We start from the raw sequence: 8940 nt of genomic DNA on the forward strand, positions 1-8940 counted from the left end.
TTTTTTTTACAGTATTGATCATGTTTTGTGTACAGGACAAACCAAGACTTGATAATATTTTCTAGTGACAAAAGAAATAAAACCAATTGACGTGTACAAAAACCATCAAACACACTATAATGATGAGACTCTTAGCCACAGTAAAGCATTTGAATGGTGAAAACTCTTTAAAGAAGGATGTACCTTCCTGAATGACGAACCTGGCTGAGGTGACTCAGAGCCCACTGTGATCCTTCCTGTGAAAATTCAGTGAGTGGAACGCATGATTCTTGAAAGTTGGATATAACTTGTTACCAACGGAAAAGATGGATCTGTTACATAATCATTCATGAACACCTCTTGCCCATTACAGAAACTTGGCAGGGTGTTCATATCCATACAGTCCTGACCCCACGGAAAGCTATTTCCTTACGATTGGGTTTATTAAAGAAGTTCCTGGGAGGCCAGCTTTGAGTTTTAGGGCTCCAGTGTACTGATAAAACTTTCTACCTTGATGGTATCCAAGCACCAGTGTAACGCTAGGAAATAAAGGGAGTTTTTACTCTCATAATTGTGTTCTGTTACTCTGCACAAACAAAGTCCTGAGTTGGCTTGAACACTTTATGTAAAATCTCACTTTGAAAATACTAGGTTAAGGTATTTGTTTAAAGGTATTGCAGTTGAAATGGTACCTATTAAATACAAGTTTTTGTTATGGATCAGAGTTATAAAACACACTCCTGTTACTGGGCTTAAAAATCAATATTCAAGTAAAACGCTTGCGTCCCAAATGCCCAAAGTTTAAGGACAGAGTAGTGCGCGAGTCGTGACAGTCATAGTTTGTTTGACGTGAGGAACAGCACTGCTCTGACAGGTACTGTCTGAACACTTGGTTTGCATGCTCGTTTTGATTAAGCTACCTACAGACTCACAGCTGTTTCCTCGTCTAAACTGGCGCTTTCACTTATTCCAAAGAACATTGGATCATGCTGCAAGCCATGTGTTCCCCATCTACTCTGTTTTTATTATTTCTTTATCTGTTATGGATACATTGAAATCCTGATCTATGTAATCATTGTTGTTTGAGTTCTGAAAAAGAAAAGAAAACATGACATTAAGTCTGTTTGATGTGACTTATGAGTTATACTTAAATAAATGCTTCATTATCACTAGTGAAAAAGTTATACATATTTAGCTACATGTTCTTTATCAGCTCTATCCTAGGTGTACAGACCTTCTGATCGCTGTCATTTAGGTCGCCGGTGCTTTGTGATGAAGCCATGTGCCTTTAAATGTTACTCAGAGAATGAGTGCAAGAGTGAGGGAGAGATTAGGGATGGTGTCGCTGCAGGGCTCCAGGGATTGATTGATGGCAGCCGTATTTACGCCATCAGGTTCTCTGTATGCAGCCAAAATGGCTGCCTGTTCCCACAGAGAGTACAGACGCCCCCCACCAGCACAGCAGACTAAAAAGCACACTGACTTTGAATCATAATGAAAAGGGAAATAAGAGCAAAACTTAGTCATACTGAGAGGCTCAGACAGGGAAATGGGGAGAGTGAAGGATGGTGGGATGGATGGAGATTTTAGGTCATCGGATGACCTTTAATAACTTGACAACAATATGAAAGCCTTAAATTTAATAAAGCTAAGGAATTCCACAAGGTAAAGAAGAGTACATAGGGTGTAGGAGGCTTTCCCAGTCCTATTCCTGAAATAAGTCTATCTATCTATCTATCTATCTATCTATCTATCTATCTATCTATCTATCTATCTATCTATCAGTCTGTCTGTCTATAGATTTATATTGATGTTTTTCTTGTTATGGATTTAATATCCCACGGTAATGTACAGTATCTCATGAGTTTTTGAAAGTCATGTTTGAGGTCATCCCTAAAATTTTAATATTCAGTAATTTATTTATTGTGGAATGTATGGATAGGTTTCATTATTTAAAATTCTTTTGTTGTTCCTACAGACATACACCAGTGAATTTCTTATTCTATATTTACATTCGCATCAGCATTTTTCCGGACGTCCTTATCCAGATTGACGTACGAAAGTGCTTTTTAGTTTATATTATGCTACAGTAGTTCACTAGGTCAGGGACTTAGAGTACCATCAGCCTCTTGTGGATGTTGGTATTTCTATATGATATATTCAGTACAGAACCCTTTTAGAAAGCCAAGAACCCTCATCTATCTATAAGAAAAACTCTTGCAGAACCCTTGAGGTGCTCTTATTTGCTGTATTGCATATTAATGTTACATGAGCCATATTTGTAATTTGTTTCGTGCAATGTCTTTAGTACTTGCACACCACATAATCAATGTGTTGAGCAAGTTCTGATCAAAGAACGGTTCTTTCTTTTATGTCAAATACAAACCTAAAATTAAACAAAGTCTTTTAGGTGTATAGCAGATGACCATAGGGTCGTAAGAACAGCTTCTGTTTTAGTTCTGCACCTTAAAGCATAGTTTTTACAATTTTGCATGGTTTACTGAACATTCTGACTTTGGAGCAAGGAGATCTCCAGTTTAAGGTTAAGCTTACTCACTCATCATCTATACCGCTTTATCCTCTATACATTGTCGCAGATGACCTGGAGTGTATCCTGGGGGACCTAGGGCATGATGCGTGGTACACCCTGAACAGCGTGCCAATCCATGGCAGAGAACACAAACATACACACATTCATTTACACACTATGGAAAATTTGGAAACGGCAATTAGCCAAATTATGTCTTTGTCTGTAGGAGGAAACCCTGCAAACTCCATGCACACACATGCGCAGACCCATGGCCGAAATCAAACCCGGACCCTGGAGGTGCTAACCACTACACCACTGTGCAGGCTGTGGGAGCTTTTTGAATTTAAACACTGCAGTGAAACTTAAAAGGAGATGTATTTCAGACGGAGTAAAAGAAGTGAGGACTGTCACTGTAATGGGTACAAACCTTTGATACTAAATAAGCAAGTCTTCATTAATAACCATCTAAGTGATTGCACATGTCTTTAAAATTTATTAATGTGCAACATAAATTATGTGGAAGTCTCTGGCTAAGTTGTTACCAAAGAAATGATAATGTATTAGAGCGAGTGCATTAATATAAATCTTGCAGCAGGCACTATTGTCAAAACTGCTGTTAAAGGAAATTAATCAACAGCTTCCGACCAATCAGAGCTGAGCATAAAATAGCTTTGTGACATAAAACGGTGCAGCTTTCAGTTGACATAATCTAAGACTGTAGTTAGTGGTAATGAGAAGTTGTTCCTGGAGCTACAATTAGGGGACCTGAGGATTATCTCCATTTGCAGTAGATTGCGGTGGATGAGAGTTTGTTGCAATCTTTGGATTTTCAGCAGGCTTAACCGCAATTGGTTCTGCTGCAGTTAACTCTCTCTCTCTCTCTCTCTCTTTCTGACTGGTGGTTATGGTGGTGGTGGTGGTGGTGGTGGGGTAGGGGGGTGTTAGAAAAGGAAGTGACCTACATAGCACGACTCCCTTGCCTCAGCTGTCGTTTGCATTTCAAGGGATGATGAATAATTTACTGCTCTTCTTCCCCTATGCAAACGTGACAGCCTTCAATAAAATTAACGAATTTAACGAGCCCGGGTGACAATCAGCTCTGCGACACTTAAAAGCTCCCGGTCTGAGCCGCTGATAACAGAGCCTGAGGCGAATCAGTAAAAAAAAAAAAAAAAATTACAGTGGTGCCACAGGTGATGCTTTATCAGAAGCAGATCAAACACACGAGCTACACAAGAAGGAAAAATCAGCAGGATTCTGCAGTATGGGAGCTTTTGGTTATTTTCTCATATGTAAAGCATCCACAGCATAAATCCTCTGTAGCAGAACGGGGTTTCTATTTCAACATCGCGCAAAGCGTGACAGCTTGTGTGGGTACGAGTTCAGTCCAAGTCCCTGATCTTTTTCTGTACCAGAACTTCCAGCGCGTCTCCGTATTCCAGCTATGATGCAACGGTTAGGTTACAGTTTTGGACTCTAGCATGCACAGCGACAAACGCGCGCACGTTGAGTGCACACACAGAATCACTGGGGAGTGGGTAATAGTTTTATCAGGGTGAGCACAGGCACATACGTGCACTCCTGCCTGCAGCTATGGCTGGGCTCTATGGGAGAAAGTCAATTACGGCGGCATGAGGCAGCCTAGGGTGAACATATGGAAGAGAGATAATGCAGGCAAGATGGCGGCCCTGTTCTCCCAGCAGCCCCTGGTGCAGAGCCGTGGCGTGCCACTCTGCTTCCCTTCATATTTACCTCACTCCGCACTGTGAAATAATAAGGCCGCCTGGAATCTGTCGTGCACAGTACACACACAGAGACGCATGAGAGACAGCATCTCTAGGCGTGAAATACAAACTTCCAGACAGGGTGAAGTGTAAGCGAAAATACATTTTGGGGCTGCAGTTCGTATTGTACAGTAAATCAACCTCCAACATCAGTCTATTAAATTTGGCTCTAAAACAGAAGAGAACGAAATGTATTAATATTTGATAAATATAAAATATCTGGTTGTTGGAGCTTTCAATGTAAAATAAATGAGTTATACTTTTGTAACATTTTTGAGTTTGTTTTAAGTTTGACTTTCTTCTTTTACAGTATTGTACTGTAACTGATTAGACATTTATAGCAGTGAGTTGGTTTACTATAAAAGACCAGATAACACAATGCATGCTGGGATATGCAATATTTTAAATAAGATCAAGAATAGTAATTTTTTTTTTTTATTGGCTACTTAGGCACAACCACACAAACTTTGGATTAATGAACCAATACATCTTTCAAACCTGATGGCTCCGTGTTTAAGCCTTTGAGCCTCAAATCAGAAGGTCAGGAGTTCAAATCCCAGCACTGCCAGTTGAGTCCTCGAGCGAGACCCTTAACCTTCTACTGCTCAGCTGTGTCTTGCCTTAGCTGGAAGCTGCTTTATGTAAAAACCATCAAACAAGTAGATTGTGTTTTGTTTTTACTACCGATGTAATCAGTGACATAATGTAAAAAAAAGGGGGGGGGGGGGGCTGTAAACATTACGGTACTTTTACTGCCAGTAACTTTTTACAATGAAATGTTTTACAGCACCTTATCTTCCTTTTCATATAAAAAAATATTGCATTACCAGTCTCTCAAACAATCAAAGACTGACTGAAAGAGAAGGCAAGTGTGCCTTCTTTTTTTCAATCTGCTTCTTTCACTACATAACATTGTCATGCAAAGCCAGCATCCGCCTGTTAACTGCGACACGACATGCTCGGTTGTGCGTTTGTGAACAGCTCGGGAGAAAAACCCGCCAGATCCTCATGTTGGATTTTACACTTTCTGTTTCAAACTGTGCCTGATGTATATTGTTCCTCAAACAGAAGAGGGTGGTAGAGAGAGAGAGAAGGAGGGAGAAAGGAAAAAGGCACGGCAGCATGTCAGAACGTAAGTCTCTGTCAGAAAAGCAATCAGCAGCTCGAGCGTCTGGCCTCCTGCAGCCCGCTGATTACAGCATTAGGCTCAGCCCAATTCTTCCCCTTGTGTGGCAAATCATTTCGCCTGCAATAAAGAACTTTGAGACAAAGGAGAAGTTAATTAAGATTAATTAACTTTTTAATGACGCCAGTACATTGCTATTTGCGCATGTGGCCAAAGGCGTTTTTGAGCACGTTCCCTATTTACTTTCATATTGCACTCTCCCTCCTCCTCCTCCTCCTCCTCTCCCTCGCTGTCTCAGTGTTGGGTTTTATTAGGAGGTAAAGCAGACACAAGGACATTTACAGCTGCCTACCTTTGTTTTAATCCTTTTCATTTCAGTCCGACTATAGATCACCTCTGCAGCGTTATAATAGGAATTAGTTATTTTTTTCTTAGATCTCAGCGCACAGTGATTTTTATTCTTTTTATAAATATAAATTTTAAAGTTAATACTTAAAGTCATAATACAGATTTCCTATATTTTTTATACAGTTATAATAAAGACACAAACCTGGCCCTTAAACCTGCCGTATATTATCAGTTAAACAAAGGGCAATATGATTTTAAAACCTTAAACAATTTCACCACATACAGTAGAACTAGATTAGAGCCTTGGCTACATAAGGGATCTTTGAATAGTCTAAATTCTTTGCTCAATAAAGGTTTTCTATCTGAAATCTTCTCTGAAAGTAAAAGCCTTTATTGTAGGGATCAGTTTATTCCTCACACTAATACACCAGCAGTCTGAACTGTTCACACTTCTGTCAAATTCTGACCATCTGTTTTTACAGGAGAAATCAACATTAATTACTGCGGGTAATGTGTTCCCCATCTACCCAGTTTTAGTGAGCTTTTGCCTACTAAATGTCAGTTTGGATTGGAACCCAGTGTAGTCTTCTGCTGTTGTAGCCCACCTGCTTCTCTGCTCACCATCCATCATCAATCTAGGAACCTCTGTCCAACTAGGCACCATGGAGGCCAAGGGTGATCATTGCATTTATTACCTCTGGTCAACATTCACATGCACTTTCACACACTATGGACAATTTGCACGTTTGGACTGTGGACGACAATCGGAGAACGCGGATGGAACCCACCAATCACAGGGAAAACATGCAAACTCCATGCACACAGACCCGATACAGGAATCGAACCCAGGACCTGGAGGTAAAAGGCGACAGTGCTAACCACTAAGCCACCGTGCCTTTCTACTCACAACAGAGTGGTTATTTGCATTACCATAATGTACATTCTCATTACAAGCCATATTGCTCAATTTCTATTTTTTGGTCAGATCAGATTTGCATATGTCATGATGGTTCAGATTCAGAAGCTTTCTCAGAGGGGAGGCTCTCACATCACTCATGGCTCTATAGCCAGTCACGGGCATCTGTGAGCTCATGCAAGCAGAAGGAGTGGATAGTGCTTTTCCAGAAAGTGTCTCAATGGCGCGTAAGCTTGCAGTTCGAAAAGAGGTGATTTGTGGCTTCAGTTGGCTTTGAATAAACATCCATCTAGGAATCTCTGTAGCCGTTGCCCTCCCTGGTTGATGGTTGTCTTGATATGGGAGTGTGGGTGGGAATTGGTTACAACTTCGGGGGAAAAATATCATATTTGTACGACCACTCATTGATTCCAAACAATGGATGCAAGAAGAAGGAAGAAAGCCAGATGCCTTGCTTTAGCTGTTTTATCAGCTATTACTAGCATTGTTTAGAAAGTCTGGCGCTTCCAGTGCTGACTGATGATGTCAGCACATGCAGAGACAAAAAGTTACAAGAATTCCAGTCTGCCTGTTCTCATTCAAGTCGCATGACTGCGTATTGGATACAGTCGACCCCTGAAAAATTCCGCGGATTATGTTCCTAGAGCACCCGTGAATTTTGGATGTAGTTGCTTATTTTTTTGTTTAAACCCTAAATATGGTCCCAAAATACTTACATTATTAACTAATTTCTAACTCAGCTTAATACATTACCCAGAAAAAAAAAAAAAAAGAAAAAAGAATGTAAAGGTAAACCCGTATACTGTACAGTACTGTACTGCTGTGTCTCCCACAGTGCTGGAATTACCTGTATATGTACTATAATTCATGCATGCGTGTTTTCTTTGGTATGCTCCGTTTTTTAAGTACTGTAGGGTAAATACAGGAATAATTTACCATCCAAAGCCATGTTTTCCTCTAGGGTTGCTTCGTGTTCTCTCTACAGTCCAAGAAAAAAAAAAATCATATTATATTTCATATAAAAATTTAGTTGAATTTACACTATGTTAATATTTATTTTACAAAATTTGTATATTTTATTGTTTTATTGTTTAGCATTAAAACACATGAAAAAATATATATTGTTGAGGATATTTGCGGTTTCTGGAAAATTGTGGGGGTTTCCGTGAACATTCATAATTAGGTTCTATGGGGAAAATCCGCAAACAGTTGCGAAATCTGAACCACAACTTCATGGGGGTCGACTCCATATATTTGATCTAGGACCACATATCGAAAAATAAATAATAATTAAAAAAAAAACCTGATCTGTGTCTCATTAGGGTAAAAAAAATCTGAATTGTGTCACTTCAGGCTAGTAATGTGAACATAGCCATAGACTTCCTGTCGACTCACACCAGTCTGCCCAGTGTCCTCTGACCTAACTGATCAATGAGATGTTTCCACCAGGAGACCTGCAACTGCCTGGTTTGTCTTTGTTTGTTCACACCATTTTGTGTGAACTGTCGAGACTGTTGTGTTTGTGAACTTTGCAGGAGATCAGCAGTTTGTGAAATACTCAAACCATCCTGTCAGGCACCTGCAACCACTGCATGGTCAAAGCCACTGAGATCAAACGTCTTCCCTTTCTGTTCTGTCATGTGAATATTAACTGATGCTCTAGACTTGAGTCTGGATGAATTTTTAAGAGTGTTCTGCTGGCACGTGTTTGTCTGATATAGAGACGAGCAGGTCTGAGGGTGCTCCTAATACATTTTTACTAAATAAAAAAAAAGACAGGGAAAGAGAGAAATAAAAAAAAATGGGGATTTTTTTTTAACCCGTTACCAGTTAATGGATGGCATAATTCAGGATGAAACTGTTTCATTTTCAATTTTGGATTTTCATAGCGTGCACATATCCGTATGCCATTCATCATCGTGCCAGTTCTAGAAGCATTTAAGTCTCTGATGTAGGAAACTTTCCTCTGGAATGATGGCTCCGATGTACAAAAGCCCCTTTCAAACACATGTATTCGGAGTAATAGGTATTGTGATGGCTGAAACGCCGAGCAGATTTCAGCTAATGAGATAAAGAATGTGGACTCCTGCTATTTTCAATGTATAATTTCTCAAATGAACCCGTTCCAGCTCATTAGCTGCAGAATTATAAGGACCGTTATGAGTTGAGTCGTCGTTTATTAGGGATGGTTTGCCTGCTCAAACACACCTCGTTCATATTATTCGGTTTAGTGGGTGTGTGTGTGTGTGTGAGAGAG

The sequence above is a fragment of the Clarias gariepinus genome, chromosome 27 (assembly GCF_024256425.1).
Source record: "Clarias gariepinus isolate MV-2021 ecotype Netherlands chromosome 27, CGAR_prim_01v2, whole genome shotgun sequence".
In the NCBI taxonomy this organism is placed as follows: domain Eukaryota; kingdom Metazoa; phylum Chordata; class Actinopteri; order Siluriformes; family Clariidae; genus Clarias; species Clarias gariepinus.